The 19,574-nt window shown below is 38.0% G+C and overlaps 1 long non-coding RNA gene across 1 annotated transcript in view; it reads right to left on the minus strand.

Moving 5' to 3' along the window:
* LOC137090585 (uncharacterized) overlaps positions 1-19,574 on the minus strand; it is a 38,516-nt gene that overhangs the window by 5,187 nt on the left and 13,755 nt on the right. The window contains exon 3 of the long non-coding RNA XR_010907907.1: positions 14,854-14,908. This is a non-coding gene — a long non-coding RNA (uncharacterized lncRNA). The remainder of the gene's footprint in view (positions 1-14,853; positions 14,909-19,574) is intronic.

The following is a 19,574-nucleotide window of genomic DNA, read 5'->3' on the forward strand; positions in this document are numbered from 1 at the left end:
CCGCTCCCTTGGAAAGCTGATGAATGGCTACGGGGAGGCTTTTTTCAAAGGGAGCTGGGGGACATTAGCTTCCGTGGCCTTGCCGTAAAACCGTGCGCTCCAGGAAAGGAGTACATCCCAGGCTAAATGCTGATTTATTTGGCTCTAGACACATCTCTTGTGGGGGCCGAGAGGACGCTGTGCACGTCTGTGGGTGGCATATTTGTGTGAAGGAAAGATTACGAGGAATTTCCATCCAATCTGCCGCCGTGGCTCCCCGCTAAAGTACATAAGTGTTATGTGGCGCATTTAGTTGTAGAGAAATCTCATTTTATCCTCGCATCTAGGTGAGACAGAGTTTTGCCCTTGCACATCGCAAGCATACGTTTCCTACGAATCCAGACTATAACCGTCTTGGCTGTACTTTTCTCAGTAATAACCAGAGCACGACACCTCACGCAGTGTATTATCCGCGGGTGGCATATGGGTCTGTTTGGCCTGGTGTAATATGAAAGCACATTTTTAATGTTTCGTTTTAGTGACCCGTTTTATTCCCCCTCAGCAGGAGATGAAAGTAAAGTGCAGGTTTGAGAGAAATTGAGAATAACCTCTAATGATAAGATTCAGACACTCTCTAATGATTCAAACACAGCACCTCTGAGACGACGCCAGACGAGAAATTGCATCGGTTAATGACGTGATGACTTACTGCACGAGACCCCTCCTCTCCAGTCTTGTATGCCTGGATGCTTGGCTTTATGTACACAGTGGGTACGCCGTTCAACTCAGCTGAAAAGGAGATCATATTGTCCGTGCCTTATGATTGCTTTCGCTTGCATTAATCATCCAGTAAAGCACTGACACAGCGGTATGGGCGCCCTGCCTAACAAACCATAGACTAAGGACAGTGACACCCAAAAGCGAAAAAGGGGTTCTGGTGAAATTGGAGGAGAGCGGCAGTCATTCTTTTTTTTCGTTCTTTTTTTTATTAACATCACAGGCCCATTAGAAAGCTCCTTGTTCACCTTCAGTGGAGCAGCAAATGAAGAGGCTCCAGAGCACAGGACTCCTACCGTCTCCACGCGGCCACGGCGCAGGCCAGCGCCAGTCATGTTGTAACGCTTGTAAGAAACAGATGTTCCTTCCCTGACAAATCTCCCCTTTTGATTTATTATTCATTTGCTCAGATCACAATGGAGAAGTCTTTGGCTCATTAATTAAATCCCACGCAAAAATAAAAAATAAAAAAAACCCTGACCCTCACAAACTTATTACCAGCAAAATGACTTTGACACATCACAACTGAGAAATTTTTAATGAGAAATTTGAGAGAAACAAAATAGCATTCCTGAATCTCTCTCTCTCTCTCTCTCTCTCTCTCTCTCTCTCTCTCTCTCTCTCTCTCTCTCTCTCTCTCTCTCTCTCTCTCTCTCTCTCTCTCTCTCTCTCTCTCTCTCTCTCTCTCTCTCTCTCTCTCTCTCTCTCTCTCATATGTGAAGAACCTTAATGTTTCTTATTCCAACAATAATATAATATTAACTATAATATATAATATTGCAGAATAATTATATTTCATACATGATGACATTAAAATTCTGCAACAAATTCTCTATATAAAAAAAGAAAATCCTATACAAATAGTAGAAACATTATATCTTCATGTGATGATAAATAGCATGTTAGAAATTGCAAGACATCTCATGTGACATCATTCAATTCTATCAATGGATCTATCAGCCTACTACTGCTGAGCACTGACTGTGTTTCTGTGGTGTACGTCATCGCACAAGTAGCCAATCATGTTCTGCTCTTTCTGACGGCTGCGCCCTGAACGTCAGTCAGTGAGGAATGCTGTAATGTATTTATCGAAATATCGAAAATGTGTTAAAAAATCATATCACCGTTATTGAAAAAAATTATATCGCGATATATATTGATATTGAATTATTGTCCAGCCCTAATTGAAACTCACCATTGACAGCTCAATAAGAGGGGCGGGATAAACGGTTGTCTTTCAAACTCCCTCTGTACGGCGTGCACGCAATTTGATAGCGCTACAACCAACCAGAGCAACGAAGGTGAAGCAGAGCTTGTTGAAAGATTAAACTTTCGCCGTATGCGGTCAGCAAAACTCTGAACACATCTTCCCTTCTTAAGAATGACTTAAGTTTCTGTGTTTACTAGTAGCACGCAAGTGCAACTCGGCCATCATTATGTTAAGCCCCGCCCACCGACTCTATATACGATGTGATTGGCCCGACCAGAGTTTGGCGTTAACACCTCAGATGTGTATTGAGAGTTGCTAGACGACACTCGCAGCAGATTAGATTTGCTGCAGCTAGGGTGCGTCTAGATTTCTAGGCTAGAAAACAGTAGTTTTCATTTCTTAAAAACCAAATAAAAATCGTACTGACCCCAAACATTAGAAGGGTAAATATAAAGCATTTTAGTAAAAGCAATAGGCTAACTCCAACCAGATATCAGTCAATCGTGACAGCCCGCTGTGCTTGTTATTAAAATCACACTACATGTGAAACACAAGTATATTGTGTGCAATAGCTGCCAATTCCAGTGTGTCAAACGATCTTTTAATTAGTCCTTTTGCTTCACTTGTTGAGAGCAATTAAAAATGAGGAAGCTGTCCCACTGGTCAATCTCCAAACTCTCACCAAACACAACGCCGCTCTGGGGGAAGTCATCGCACAGTTGGATAATGCAGATGTCTATGTCACACCCCAATTAGAGTGCTCTCACACTCCTGAAGGGTGACAGTCTCATAGCGACTGCGTGCCAATCACATTTTGTCATTTCTATGACATCATTTCGCAATAGTAGCACATGCCAAGTCATCCGCTGAAGTCTAATCTGCATCCTGCTCATAAAAATAAAAAAATAAAAAAATAAAAAATTTATTGCAAACTAAAATTGATTGTGTTGTTCCAGTACAGAAGTTTATAATCTGTGCTGTAATCCCTATAAATCCATTTGTGATACAAATGTGAACTGTGCTTTTTATACAGGCCTATGCCCAGAGCCCTATACGAGCGCTGCACAAAATGAATCTGACACAGGAATTTTTAGGAGAACTTTAGCTGTTCCTGACATGTCTGGTGAGATCACATATCCCAAGGACTGTCAGACAAGATCCGAGGAGTTCCAGTAGGTGAAGGTCAATGCAATAAAAGAGTACGGGCCCTAAACAGAGTGAATGGTCACATGACACTAAACTTCCTCATTACATCTTCTGGAGAAGATTAAATACCTATGATTGGCATCAAAATGGATAAAGGTTTGATCTTAATGTTGTCCCCAGTTTCCCCATGCGACTGCTTTGTTTGATGAAAGAATGTAAAAATACCCCTCAAGTCCCGGCGTTTGAGGCTGTTCCTGATGCAAAAACACTCTGGGAGCAGCTAAAATTAAGCGATGTCACTTCTCAATGACACTTTAATGATACTGGAGCTCAATGAAAGAGTTGGGATGCTTTGGAGCATCTGCTGGAGATAGTCAAACACACACACACACATCCAAATGACAGAAACTTCCTTTGTCCCTGCTGCCACGAGGACCGTGGGGGACGAGGCCGGTCTAATTAAGTCAATCCGTGGGGAGAGCTGGTGTCATTTCTACTTGGCATCAGCACTCTGGCACTGGCAGCATGGTTGGCATTGAGCATCTCGGAGGAGAGATGGAGAGACAGATTTGAGGAGAGAGATAAGTAGGAGACATGTAACTGATTTGGCACGCGCCGAGTGCTTTGGCATGTCTGTGGTTCGGCGGCTCCTGTCTCTCTCCATCTCCCCAGGCTCCTCAGTGTGTTTGAGTAAGCACTCTGTGTTCAGACAGCCCATGCCAGCAGAGCAGGTACAACATGTCTTAATAGAGTCAACACAAACGACAACGGGAGCCTGATGATCAGTCGAAGAATATCATCAATTAAAATGTCCATAGATTAAAACCAGTTTCACTCATTTTTGAGTACAGGAAAACAACTGGCTACATAACGGAAAAAAATACAAATGCGTTTTCGGAGGTATTCAATAGCAATGTTTTGGTGCAACCTTTGGCTTCCATGTTCTCACAAAATGTGTTTTTCATTGCTGTAACTCAGACTCAAAAAGTGTACTGTCATGACAAATATTAATAAAAAATATTTACCATAAATAATCTAGCATTCAATACCAAAAAGAAATGATTGAAACTACTGATTTTAAGCTACATGTGTCAAATTGTCACCACAGTTAAGTTTGGAACATACTCTGCAAGAACAAAGACATTTGTTTGTTTTCTCAAGGTGGCAAGAACCAGAACAAAGTTCGTTCTTGCCAGTACATTCATACTTCACGAGAAAAGCAGGTGCTGATCATCTGCGTTTCTCCACATTAACCGCACCCACTTTAGATGTCTGACCAATCACACAATAGTTATCGGACACCCGCAAGAAAAAACTTCTGCTCAGGCGATGTGTCGAGAACAAGCAGCGAGAACTCCCGAACCAGGGCTGGGAGAACAAAATGACGCCAGTTCTCCCAGCCCTGGGAGCGAGAACTTTTTACTCTACTTTTTACTTTTACAATATTTTTTACAGAACATTTTACTGTAAATGTGTGTGTGTGTGTGTGTGTGTGTGTGTGTGTGTGTGTGTGTGTGTGTGTGTGTGTGCATGTTTTTTGACATATGAGGACACAAATGTGTATAATGACATGGGTATGACATGGGTATTACAAGGAAAGGGTGAAATATGAAGACATTGGCCATGTCCTCACTTTTCAAAATGCTGAATGCAAAATTTTTTTAAAAATTTAGAAAGTAAAAATGCAGAATGTTTCCTGTGATGGGTAGGTTTAGGGGTAGGGGCAGTGTACGGGGATAGAAAATACGGTTTGTACAGTATAAAAACCATTACACCTATGGAATGTCCCCTTTTGTCACAAAATACAAACGTGTGTGTGTGTGTGTGTTAAACTGCAGCATGCACTTGTTGAACATTCAATAAGGGTGTGCTCATGTTAACAACTGCCCAAGAGGTTTTAACATGAATGTTTTGTGGTAAACCAAGAGGGAGGATTACAAAGAGGCTCTAAAACATTTTTGTTAGTGATTAGATAATGCAGAACCGCATGAATGCCTGGTGCCACACCGCACAAGAAGTCAGGATGATGCATATCCTCTCTGAAAGAGTATTAATAAGGGTGTAAGTAGGCTTGACCCCAGAGTCCACTCATATGGTGTCTACCCGATGCTGAATGAAGTCGGAAAGGGAGGGACGGCTCCTGCCAGCCTGATAACATGGGGGTGTTGGGCAGGGTGAGCAAGGCGAAGAGCTTAAGGGCTAAAGCAGGCCAGCAGCTTGGTGGATCGCACTAGCCCGGGGAAACAGGGTGGCACGGCCGAGGTGCTGTCCGGCGGGAGATGACAGGAGTGGACAGGATGTCACAGGCAAAGCGCATGCCTTCATCCCCGCGCTCCTCCTCAGTCTGGCAGCTGGCCCCGCTCAGACACAATGTGAAGAGACAAGCCAGAGATGTTCTCTTTTTCTAAATGTCACATGAACTCGCACAACACAAATCGGATGGAGAAAATCATGGCCGCAGAGTCCCTGTGTCACATTTCATGAGTTCACGCAGTCACAAATGCCTCCATTTTCAGCGTTTTGGGGCCTGTTGTCTCCTTTTTTACATCTACGCTAAAGTCTCTACAGGTAGAATCTTGCCCGTAAGCGCTGTCCAAGGTTTCCTCCACGGTGGGAGGAGATGATAGCTTAAACTGTTTGTAAAACTGAGTGTTCAAATAAGATAAAGGCAAGGTTGAACAGAGCAAAGTGGACAGGTAGGTCTCGGGTAACATTGTAGAATCCACAGCTTTATTCTCATGAAAAAGAACTGAAAAACCACAGTTTAGTTAGGGGGGGAAATGTAGCCTCATGTTCATTGGGAATACGCATTACACTAGAAACCAAAGCTGCACTCACACTGCCCAACCGCTAACATGACAATGTCTGCAGGTTTATATGCTCTCATAAAGCATGTGAAATTTTCTCAGGATCCCTAAGGCTTTCCCTGCCAGTGGCATGAGTTTACACGTTTTAATGGAAATGTTTTCCTTGGGTACCACTCTATTCTCCTTTCTATTGCAAAGAAATTTGTCTTTGCATCCCATCGCGTATAAAGTAGTCAATCACTGAGGTAAGGAATGATTAATTTATGGCTCCTTCCTGCCTTCCTTCTATAGCTTCCAAGGGAGCTATATGAGACTTTCTGGCAGGACGTACCACTGACCTGGATCTGTTACCCGCTAAAAGTGCTCCACAGGTCTAAAACTGTAATTTATAAGAACTAAATAAATAAATAATAATAATAATAATAATAATAATAATAATAATAATAATAATAATAATAATAATAGTATAGTAATTTATTACAAAAATTTATTTGCATGTAGATTTTTTTTTTCTAATGAATAAGCTGAGCTATATTTAAAGGCTTACAATAAATACATTATAGACAAATAAACAGTTAAAAATGCTACTTTTGCAGTGTCAAAACAACAAAAGAAAAACACTGGTTGTAGCCTATAAATCTAGAGACGCACCCTAGCGGCAGCAAATGTAATTTGCAGCCAGGATCATCTATCATCTCTCCATTGGCTTCCGAGCATGAAAAACCAAACTCTAGTCAGGCCAATCACATCGTGTAGAGTTGAGCATAATGATGGCAGAGTTGCGACGGTTCCGTGTGAATTTCCTGCTAGTTCCAAACAAAGAACAGCACTGAAGTCATTCTTAAAAAAGGAAGATGTGTTCGGAGTTTTGCCGACTGGATACGGCAACATTTTAATCTATCAACTAGCTCCGCTGGTGGGAAAATGCATTGGACCCAGTCACAACACGCTTGTAATTGTAGTCTCACCACTGATGGCGTTCTGGTTGGTTGTAGCTCTATCCAATTGCGTGCAGAGGGAATTTGAAAGAAAACCATTTATCCCGCCCCTCGGATTAAGCCCTGCCAATGGCGTCTTCCCAGACCCAACACATTGATGTGGGTCTGGCTTGTCAGGCTACACTGGTTTCTTAACTAAACAGATAACTGCAATATTGGCAGTCTCAACTTTGACAACTTCCTTATTTATCTAACTTTTTAGAGGAAAAAAATCCAAACTTCATGAAGTTCTGTTTAAGTTCACAGTAAAAACACCACATTTTTGCTGCTGTTTTCCTTAAACTTCTATTTATTTAATCTACTCTCAGACTAAACTAATGTAAAATTGTTCAAATAGTTAGATGGAAAACTTCATGTTCTCCTGTTTAAAATGATATATGGCACTTGATGCTAACTGCTAGATTGGATGAGAAAAACAAAGAGAAGAAGTAGAGATAAGCCAGGCGCCCCAAAAATGTTCTAGGTCTTTAAGGGTTAAATCCATTTTTGTAGAATATGCTAAAAATAGCATTGAGTTTGTGTCACGTTCAGAGGACAGCACAAGTATTAAATATATAATTAATTATGTTGCCTATTGAATTATTGGACTTGTTTTTCAGTCAAGTGAGGCAACAAGCTGATCAATTTACTCTATAAATACAAAGCACACCTTGCAGATCAGCTTAAGGGGAAATGTGCCACACTGATGTAAGGCTTGTGAATAAAATTAAACATTTGATATATTCTGCTAAATGCTGTAATAAATAGAATCTAATGAATTCTGCTGGCAGAAAGTTTCTAAATGAAGCAACACCAAATTTAGCATTTTAACTTATTTACATTTCATATTCTTCACCTTTTTCAGACTTACCAGTAGAAAGTTTGAAAGTGTTTTAAGAAATGAATAAATAGTGAATTTCTCAAGCAATATTTTTGTCCTAATTTCTACTATTTCTTTCTATAACGTCCATCCGGTTTATTTGACAGAACATTCTGCTTTCAGTCTCAGCTTTCCATGATTATCTCAACAATAAGAGGAACAAATCTTCACATCTAAAACTGAATCTAAAACACACAAAATCATACAATGGCATAATTTTGATAACATTATGTTTATGTTAAATGCAATGCAATGCATTGTAGTAAAATATTTCAAATTATTTATGCCCTAAAGTTTATCAAATAGGCTACAAAAACTCTAAAACATAAGGCAATCTTGAGGACTCTCTTTCACCGGTCATTTGCTGAAGAAGAAAAACAACAAAAGACCTTCAGATCCTATTAATTACTGCAGACGCACTACAACGATTAAATACACCAAGCTGAAGCTACAGATCAGCAATTTATATAAGAATGTGACGCTCTGACTTTGTGTCTGATAGCGTGCGTGATATGAGATTATGGTATTTGCGGGCATTTGAGATAGTGGCGCGTGTTCTTTTGAGACTGCCGTTTGAGTGACAGTGTAAAGGACTGTTCATTAAAACATTGTGATCGTTCTGGTTGCTACAACTCCCAGCGCTTCATCTTTACCTGAAGCCTTCAAGGACACAGCAGTGACACAGACGCTCCAGCTACAAGTTACATGGCTTTAGGCCAGATATCTGCTGTGTTCTGTTTCTGTTTGTGTAGATTCAATTTGACGTCTCACTCCATTTTTTTCTCGTTTTCTCTCTCTCTCTGCTCTTTGCACTTTGCTATATTTTAAAGTTTCCACTTGTCAAAAGGTAGCCACAGAAAAAGAGTATGTTTCTCTTGATGGCTTTTCTGTTATATAACTTTTTTTCTTCTTTGCTCCTTAGCTTTAATTTTATTTTCCAGAGTTCTAATCTGAATGGCCAAACCAAACAACATCTGATTTCCTGAATATCAGTTCACTACATTACATTACAGATGATTTTGGATAAAATGAACCACTCTTATTAGATTGATGCTTGTATTTCTTTCAACCCCTTTTTTCTCTCTCTTCAACAACAGTCCAAACTGAAACTGGCTCTATACTCCACACAAGGGCAGCTGAAAGTCAGCGAATGTGTGCTGGAGTCGGATGTCACATGAAGTCTACATTGTGGCAGCTACGTGCAGCGGCCTGTGGCTCTGGCTGGAAGAACAGGCAAAAATAGATTGAACATGCCGGTGCTCTGCTTGTTCCATTGCTGTGTGTTTGTTACTTTTTTCCTGCAGTGTTAGACTGAGCTGGGACAAAAGGAGACGCAGACTGCAAAAAGGTGCGATTTTGACAGATGAATGGGGCTGGCTGAAGGGGAGCCCAAATGAGAGACTAAATCAGGACAGAGAGAAATGCAGAAGAGTGTGTTTTAGACTCTCTTCATACCTGAACTCATCAGGGAGTCTGTGTGCGATTATAGGACATATTTTTTTATGGTTTTGAAATAGACTTGTGCCCTTCATCGGCAAGAAACAAATTATATCATAGCATAACTATGTTATATGACATATTGTTACATTTCTATGGAATAATAATGGCATAAGTGTAATAGAATAAATTGCATTCAAGTGCATAAGTCTCAGCATTCTTTTTAAATAAATATTTTACACAAAAAAATGTTCAAGCCACAGTAAATTGTGCTTCATGCAGTAACATCTGAATTAACATTTTTTTTTCTTAAGATAATAAATGATCATCCTGAATACATAAAACTAATGAAGGGTGCATTTTTCACTTTTTGTAAAACAGTACTTTTGTTCAGCTAAAATACATTTTGTGAATTTGCAAATAAATGTTTGGAAGGAGACAACACAAGAAAATACCAGTTCTTAAAGCCTCGCATTGCTATAACTTTACCATTAAATTAAATATTTGTGTCATATGCTAATTCTCCTGTATTAATTAATTAATTAATTAACTAACGAATTAGTAGGCAAACACAGAGTCTAGTCTCATTCTTAACTCTCTCCATCATGGACTGTAAGCCAAAACTGTTTAGATTTATCACTTTCAAGAAATATGTGAACTCATGAAATATAATGTGTCATGACCATGGCTATATAACCTCAATATTAAAATGTTGTGGTTTATAATTACAAAACAACAACAAAAATGTTACAATAAAAAATAAATTAAAAACTTATAAATTAAACACTATATAAATAATAATTTAATTTCAATAAATTAAACACTATATAAAACTATTATATATAATTATTATTATTTATTGTAACATTTTTGTTGTTGTTTTGTAACTATTATAAACCACAACATTTTAATATTGAGGTATATATGTACATATATACATTTATAAAAGTATGAATGCTTGATAAGCAATCACATACCAAGTTATTTCATATTTACTTAAATGGATATTAGTCAGAGCACCTTTTGACTGCTCAAGTAAGAACTAAAGAGAGTTTAAATCATGTCCTAATTACCGCCCAGCTATGGAAAGTAGAGCGCTCTGATTTGAATTTGCCCTGCTTCTGAAATAGCTCCCTAGGTCCAATTCAGCGTTTCACCAGAGCTGATGTACTGTTTGCAATATTTAAAGCCCAAATCAAGTAAGGCGGAGTTTCAAATAGGAATGAAAAGTAGAAGAAGAAAAAAATATTCACACAGTTATTATTTTTTAGATATATTTTGGCTAAGTTAATTTAATTTGAAAGCATTTATTTATGCTTGCATTTGCCTTATGGCTTATCTGCTCTGTTTTAAGACATTAAAAACAACTTTGCATCCAAGTGATTAAACAATATCATTTAGGCTAGCTGTTTACAATAAATAAAGCAACAAGAAAATGAACCTCAAGCCTCACTGGTTTCAAAGCCTGGGAGATTTGTCCTTTGACATTTTATTAGTAGCAGCAGAAATAAAATACACTTTTTTTTTGAATCCTCAACTTTTAAAAGATGTTGGTCCATTAAACCACTGCAATTAAGTTGCTCAAAACTCCCCCCTCGTGCCATTAACTGCAATATCTAATTAAAACTAAAAAAGGGAGTCATCTTTGATTGATAGGATCTCTTTTCACTATTTTGCATTTTAATGTTCATTAATAAACTTTTATTGTTTGGCTAATTATAAATACCCCCTTTAGATAATTACTTTTTGCCTTTTGTTGTAAAGTGCACTCACTACATATGGAGAGGCAGAATCTGATGAAGCCATGCGTTACTTCTTATTTAAAATATTCAAAATAAATAATTGTTTATGGGTTTATGTTTTTTTTTTTTTTTGCATGAGAAGTCAGAGATTTTCTTTGAAACTGATATGAATCAAATTCCATTTTTCAGCCCTTAATTCCTTAATTCAGCCCAAAGGACAAAGAGAGCTATTCAAAGCAAATATTAACTCACCAGTCAACAACTATAAGCAGTCATCAAAAATTCACTCTGAGCACACTATGCATAATTCGAGTAAATTATGCAGACATTTTCTTAAGTAGTCTATGAATAAATACAATAATCTCATTCACTAATGATTGCATGAATGCAAATTTTGTATTTGTACCCACAGAACTTCTCATAAAAAATGTCCTGTCTAATTCATGTGCAGACTCACATGAATTTGTTCTTAACCTTGTTCTAATGTTAATGAATTTGGAGTATTCTAAATGAGTGACCGCATGGCCTAGGTTGGTAATAAGCATAAAACACGACCAACCCATCTCCATATAAGGGCTTTCCACACATCCTTTCCCACAACCATTCCGTCACTTTCAGTAAACATGACGCTCTCTAACAGGCTTGTCATTGTACATACATGTATCTGCATTGTTATATAGAGAAATATCGCAGCTCAACCTATAACCTAGATTTTCTTACTCTTTAACTGTATATGATGAAATATGATGGAAATGAAATACTGTCAAAAGTATTGGGACACCCCTCAAAGTCATTAAATTCAGGTGTTCCAATCACTTCCATGGCCACAGGTGTATAAAATCAAGCACTTAGGCATAAAGACTGCTTCAACAATAATTTGTGAATGAATGGGTAGCTCTCAGGATCTCAGTGAGTTCAAGTGTGGTGCCGTGATAAGTTGCCACCTGTGCAATAAGTCCATTCTTGAAATTTCCCCACTACTAAATATTCCATGGTCAGCTGTTAGTAGTAGTAATTGGGAACAACAGAAACTTAGCCACTAAGTGGCAGGCCTCGTAAAATCACAAGGTGGGGTCAGCGCATGCTGAGGCGCACAGGTCGCAGAAGTCGCCAACTTTCTGCAAAGTCAAAAACTAGAGACCTCCAAACTTTGTGTGGCCTTCAGAGTAGCTCAAGAACAGTGTGTAAAGAGCTTCACTGAATGGGTTTCCATGGCCAAGCAGCTGCATCCTTACATCACCAAGTGCGGATGCAGTGGTGTAAAGCACACTGCTACTGGACTCTAGAGCAGTGGAGACGTGTGCTCTGGAGTGACAAATCACGCTTCTCTGTCTGGCAATCCAATGGACAAATCTGGGTTTGGTGGTTTCCAGGAGAGCGGTACTTGCCTGACTGCGCTGTGCCAAGTGTAAAGTTTGGTGGAGGGGGGATTGTGGTGTGGGGTTGTTTTTCAGGGGTTTGGTTTGGCCCCATAGTTCCAGTGAAAGGAACTCTTAATGCTTCTGCATACAAAGACATTTTTAAAAAGGTCATGCTTTGTGGGCCCCTTCCTGTTCCTTTCATACATTTTTTGTGTGCTTTGATCATTAAATAATAATTATTTTATTTTTTATAAAGAGTTATAATTTTGCAGTGTAAAATTACAGCGAACATAAATATTTAAGTATTTATTCAATTTAGTAAATAGCTGAAACATTCACAACAAACTGGCAAAATAAAAGAGTTATAAATGTATAATTCATATATTTCTGCATCAGTATAGAATATCTTTACATCTGTTTGTGGAAATAATGGTCACTCTTATTTGTTAAACACAAAACAGATTTCGCAAAGTACACACGACTTCATTATAGAGAAAACAATGAATAAAAATAAGATATGACAAAAATATATTAAACTAGGTGAGTGGATAGTTACAAAAATTACAAATTCTTGAAAAAATATCTTTGGACTACTTTTTTATAAAATCTAAATGTTAATTAAATATTAATTAAAAAGGTACAAATTACTTTATGCTCTTATAAAATACAGATAAACAATTCAATATTCAGTAATTCAGACTGATTATACAGTTATGATTATTTAATTATCACGACAGGACAAAGCAACAGGCCGAATCTAAGCAAGTGACTGCCTGTCTGAGTCTGAGACGGAGGCGGCACGAAATTCGACAGGAAATTTGACCTTGTAATTGTCTATGCAGGAAAAACCCTGACAGAGTCCTACCCCAATAGAACACCTTTGGGATGAATTAGAACGGAGACTGCAAGCCAGGCCTTCTCGTCCAACATCAGTGCCTGAACTCACAAATGCACTTCTACAAGAATGGTCAAAAATTCCCATAAACACACTCCTAAACCTTGTGGAAAGCCTAGAAGAGTTGAAGCTGTTTTGGCTGCAAAGGGTGGGCCAAATCCATTAACCCTACAGATTACGAATGGGATGTCATTAAAGTTCATGTGCATGTAAAGCCAGACACCCCAAAACTTTTGGCAATATAGTGCATCTCTGCATCCCACCAAAATCGAGGCCACCCCAGAGTAAAACTTAAGCCTGTAAAAGCCAGACAACAGCTGGCAAAATGTTTGTTATGTAGTAAGGGTAGTGGCAAAGGCTAGGCAAGTATTAAACTCCTTACATAATTTTAGAAAACGAGAGAAGGGAAGAAAACAAGAGAGCAGCGGGCCCAGTGGTAGAGTAGATTGATCAGGGCTTGTAATGGGGCAGTGATAACCTTGTGTAATGATATGTTGCTGTGCTTGTGATTCCTACGCCGGCCGCAGCCGCCGTGCATGATGGATCACAACGGCGAGCTGATAGTGCCATTACTCACTGACACGCGCACCTGCCTGACACCCATCCCCTCTGGACACAGCAGCCCCCCCAGAACCCGGTCCACCGAGACACTCCACTGGAATTTCTGCAGTCCAGCAAATCCCGCAAAGTTCCCCGGCTACCTCCCTGTGCCTCTTTTGTAGGACGTTTCCCTTTTTCTCTCTCTTTACCTAATGTTTCCTCTAGTTCCATGTAATCTTTGTCTCTCTAGTGAGTTTGAGTATTTGACCTTTGGAATTTCAAAGTAAACTTCAAAGTGTTTCTCTAACAGCCTGCAAGTATTACAAAAAATCTGATTCTAAACAAACGCAATCATATTTAATATTCTGATGAATAGAAATTTGTTGTTCTGAATTTCAGTACAGTAACAAAAGTAGCGCTAGAATAAAAAACACTCCCATGTGATCTTTAGGGACTGTCACTATATCTTCCTAATTTAATTTCACCCTCATCTTAAAGAAATGGATCTGGAAAACTGCACAAAAAAAGTCATCACTCGCTACCACAGAAAACAAGCCCTCCAGCAGACTTACAAAAACATGTGCTACTCAAAGCTGGGCCATAATAAACACACGCTAACGCTAAAACGGATTGACTATTTATCCAATTTTTTTTGTCATATTCTCATTCAGTTGACTCTTTTTGTTAATGTAAATCAGTGCCATAATAAAAATAAACATATGTATACACATATACACACACAAAGTATACATTTCATCAAGTTTTTTTTTAAACGCATTTTTACATTTATTCCAAAATAACTAAAGGCTGTAACAATTTAAACAATATATATTATTTGTTACTAACGTTCAGCTTTTCTTTTTAATAGTCAATTTTTAAGCGGTCATTAAGCTTGTACACACTGATCACAGAAACAAAGATGCACCCTGATTTATCACTAAAATTCCTGTCATGATGATTTCAGGCCATTTCAAGTTTGATTTTGATGTAAAAAATAAATAAATAAATAAATAAATAAATAAATAAATAAATAAATAAATAAATAAATAAATAAATAAATAAATAAATAAATAAATTCTAAGTGGCTGAGTTGTTTACTTACTTTTTAATTAGCCTTCCCGTTAACGCCATGTCTTCATTCATGCCGATTCCAGTGCCTGAAAACAAGAGGCGGGATTTAAGACACAAACCAATCATATCCAATTATAACCCGTCATATCCAATCACGGGGCCATTGGCTCCTCTCACGTGACTTTTCCAAATTAATTTGAATTACTTAATAAATTTAATTTAATAATACATTTAATCAATCGACACTGCTACTTCATAAAAACTGTACCTGCAGGTGTCGCTGTTGGACCCTGCTACTTTATAAAAACCAGAGACTTCTACACATTTGATTTTCAAATTCTGTAATACTTGCGTTGTTTTATTTTTGCAATATCGATTATTTTCTTATCTAGTTTTTTTGAGGAGACATTTGAAGAAATGCCCCTGATATATATTATATATATATATATATATATATATATATACATATACATATATACATATACACATATACACACACACACAAATAAATTAATAACACTGATAAATGTAAGCTTTAGTAAATACTGTACATTATAATGAGGTGATGCCTTTTACTGCTTATCAGTTATCACCCATAACATAATAATTATAGGCTTATTGAGGCTAGAATTCTGATATAATAATAAGATAAGAGAGATATAACATGCGATAGATACGGCAAACAAGATAAACAATATCAAAATAATAAAAAAATTATCTTGCAAATAAATGAGAAAAGTATGATGGCCAGGTCTCTCTGTGGCTCGTAGTTCAGAGGACCTTCATGACAGAATCACAGCCTTTTACTCTCACAATGTGCACCTCAGCAGAGCACCAATATTGGGCTAGCAAACGTATCAACCCTCCTGATAACTGCACCCTACTAGCCCTACTAGCCACCCAAACCGCAACCGCCCCTAGCCTATCAATCACGACGGGCCAGCACAGAGAGCCTGCCTCCCCTGCCACTGGATGATGGAGGAGGGGAGAACTGGAGCCCCATGCATATCAGCCGCTGCATTTGTAGCCCTCCAGGAGAAGAGCAGGTGAAGGGCTGAGAGAAAGAGTGAGGGTACGCATGGGAGTGATAAAACACTTGCCACTGCTCCATCCTTTCGTGCAGATGTTTCCGTAATCGGTTTCCCTGCTTGTTCATGTAAGAGATCACATCACTTGAAAATATTGTGTTTCTTAGGAGAATGTCAGGCTTACAGAATCATTTTAGTCATATTAATTTGGAGATATTTTATAGCTAGAGTCGAGGGTGCAACAGAGCTAAAACACCCCCAGGGAAGCCCATTTGATTTTATTTCCTTTCAAAAAGCACATACAACTACAAACATAAATCTTATTTAACAAACAGGCTGTTTGCATTATCAAATATATTCTGTGCATAATGCATTTTGGCATAATTCTGTGTGTTTTTGTCTGTTTAAGCGCTGTATGAAGTAGCTTTCTGTGTTCAGCTATGTGTGTATCACAGACAGGAGATTCTCTTTTGAGTCTTATTGCGCTTAAATGTGGTAAAAGCATTTGCATAAATAAGAGTGTGATCATATATTGTAACTAGCCAAAGAATTACGGGGAAAAATGGATGCTGCTTTAATTGCATTTAATATTTTTTTGTGTTAAACTAATCATGCATTTGAAACAGCCTCACAAACTGCTTCAACACATTTCTGTTACAAATTTACACACATGTACAAAGTTTATAGTTTACTGATGTCAACGGTATCAAGATGCAGTGAATCATCTTTTTAAAGTAATTTGGTAAAATAACAATTATATAGTATGCATTGTTATGCCACTAAACGACAACACGTGACAGCTAAAATGATTTAATCAAGAGATTAGTTTTTAAAAAAAATGCTGATTCATCCAGTAATTAAGCAAGTGAAATGATAGAATCATTCATTCAAACTGATTTTTTCTATTTTTATAATTCAATCATATTAATGAAACATTTTTAAATGCAGCAATGAATACTTTGCAAAACCCTCTAGTTAATTGCGTTATTTTGTCAAGTTGTCTTTTAAGAATTGTGGGAGAATCGCAATCTCTATTTGAAACAAAAAAAATCTGGATTCTTAATTTTTACAGAATCATGCAACTCTATATAAATACATATGGTTTAAGCATCATAAACAAAAATAATAATTTTGTGTCATTGTATCCTAAAGTTTCAAACTAGAAATTATTTATTTTTGTTTTTTAAACACACCTTTTAAGAAAATAGGAGATCATGGCTGCATGAGGTTTGTACAAACCTTATTAACTGCACATAAATAGGATGAAATATTGGAGTCATTTAAATTGTATTAGTTCGCTGTGTATTTCAATTCAAAAACTCTCTCATCAATTCCTGCACTTTGGAGATAACTGTAGTAATAAACACTGACAATATAATTTGACACATCTGCATTCTCCACCAAAAGATCTTAACTAAACATATTTTCTCCGATTCATGGCATTTATAAATGTCAAAACATTGTGCATATCCCTCTTTCTCTCTGGCAGTGTTTAGCTCGTAGCAAGCCAGACGAAAGGAGGATTACACTTTATTGGGGGAAAGCTGAGAAAATTACTCAGCGGAAAAGAAAACTGCTGGCATGCCATCAAAAACTCATCCAGAAGAATTACCATATGACTCTTTACCACTGACTGCCAAGAGAGGGAAAAAAAAGGCTTGACTTGAAAACCGTAGGAGTGTTTTGCGCTTCTAAAGGCACACGCTACAACCGCGCGGCTACATCAAACACTTGAATAAGCATGCATTAGTATGCTTGTTTTAATCTTGGATGGCTCTGTGCTATTTCCAGCACCTATTGTGAAAATGTCAAGTGGTGAAATTGAACCAGGTTGCAGATATCTGTGGCTGTCACAAATCTGTCTAAACAGGTTCTGACTGTTTAAAGAGATTCCAGTGAGAACCGTTTACCATATTGCCTATTGACTGCTCAAATTACAACTGTCAGTTTAACTAAAATATTATTTGACTTATTTTGATGACTTTGAAAGTGCATGTCAGGGTTGACGTTGCCCTTAATATCAAAATAATGTCCATTTCAGCCTTTATAACAGAGCATGGTGCTAAAAGGAAGTGGCAATTGTCAAGGTACCTGTAAATGCAATTCTCAGACTAGAAATGCACTTTGACGTGAAGCCTGTCAGCTTCTACTAAACATGTTTGTCGTTTTTTTTTTCTTTCTTTTGCAGTTTTGTTGTGAAGACTATCGGCTCCTCTGTAGTTGAGTGCTTTCTGTTTATGAGAAGTAAAACATTTCAGAATATTTTTGAAACAGATGTCTGTTGATTGGATTTGTCTCAAAAACTAACGTATGACTGCCGAGAAATCCAAATGATTCACAAAAGAGTGAATAACATGACACAAATTGAAGTTTAGTGGCTAATTAGCTTTAAATGGGCCACTTAATTGGTCTCGAATGCAATGAGAAAAACATCCATATTTCACTTTGTCTTCATTAACGCACTGGAAAGTGCTCATTTGATTTATAATAATGAAGTTAAATAGCAGATATTTATTTCTTGGCCTAAAACATTTTACTGAAGCATTTAACGAGATAAACTGAGGAAACAAACATGTAAATATTGAAATAAAATGTTGCCATGTTGAGCACACGGATCAGTGATGAGACTCTATATTCTCATTAAGCCATTAAAGCCCTTACAGAATGTGTCGCTTTTTAGCCCGTCATACATTTGTTACCATATGACGGCTCTGGAAATTGATGCAAAACCAAAAAAATGCAATTATATGCACCCAGAAAGAAAATCGGTTTTGATTCAGAGATCCAGCAATGGTAGATGTTCAAGAGGAAAGAGCTGGAGTCAGGGAACAGCACTGAGCTGTGGAAGGATCACAGACTGGCCCTCTTGAAGATGGCACCTGAGGGATTCTTGCCATATGTTTAAGCTTTGTCTTGTCCTACAAAGTTAGTGCGTCCTTCATCATGCTTCGTCAAAGAGGAGCTTGGCTGTGACAAAGAATACGGGCTACCGGTGAGAAAGAAGGATTCAGTGTGAGGTATCGCTCCTAGCTGCTTTTAAACAGGGCCAACCGCTGCAGTGATTATGGCATAATTAAAGAAGCAAAGCCAAGAGATTATCCACCTGGTTATGGGCTCAAGTCTCTTCACTAATAGGGCAAATGAGCAGCTCCAGCTTGCAGGTTCGGGCCAGCCACACAACCGATTAATGCAGTTTATTGGGATCTGTTAAAAGCATTAAGTAAAGACAAGAGCAGTAATTCGTCATGTTTAAAGGCGGGGAAATTAAATCATAGCAGAGGGAAATGAGCATAGATAAAGCAAAAATGCTCTTTTAGAGGTTACCTGTTTGCAAGCGGTGTACTTTCACGCACCGTACCCCTCCCCTCCGCGAGTCTCCTGGTGGACCACTTTCATTCTCCTTTAAGTGGGTAAATTGGAAATAATTGCCTCAACCGTAAACAGAATTTGATTAAAGGACAAAAGATACCTGTGAGAGCATATGAGAGGGAATTAAATTGGATTTGCGTAACTGCTAAGTGTGGCAAGAGCCGCAAACCCACTTTCTCATTTACCCTCACTGGCAGCTGCGCTCAGCACTGCTGGATGTAGCGACACTTCACGTCCATGGGACAGTTTTTCATTAACATCCCTTGATTTTGATTGTTAAATCTTTTTACAGCTTTTCCTATATTATGCTACATATCATTATGCTCATTTTACATTCCAAATTTTGTCTTTTGCT

The sequence above is a fragment of the Pseudorasbora parva genome, chromosome 10 (genome assembly GCF_024679245.1).
Source record: "Pseudorasbora parva isolate DD20220531a chromosome 10, ASM2467924v1, whole genome shotgun sequence".
Classification (NCBI taxonomy): domain Eukaryota; kingdom Metazoa; phylum Chordata; class Actinopteri; order Cypriniformes; family Gobionidae; genus Pseudorasbora; species Pseudorasbora parva.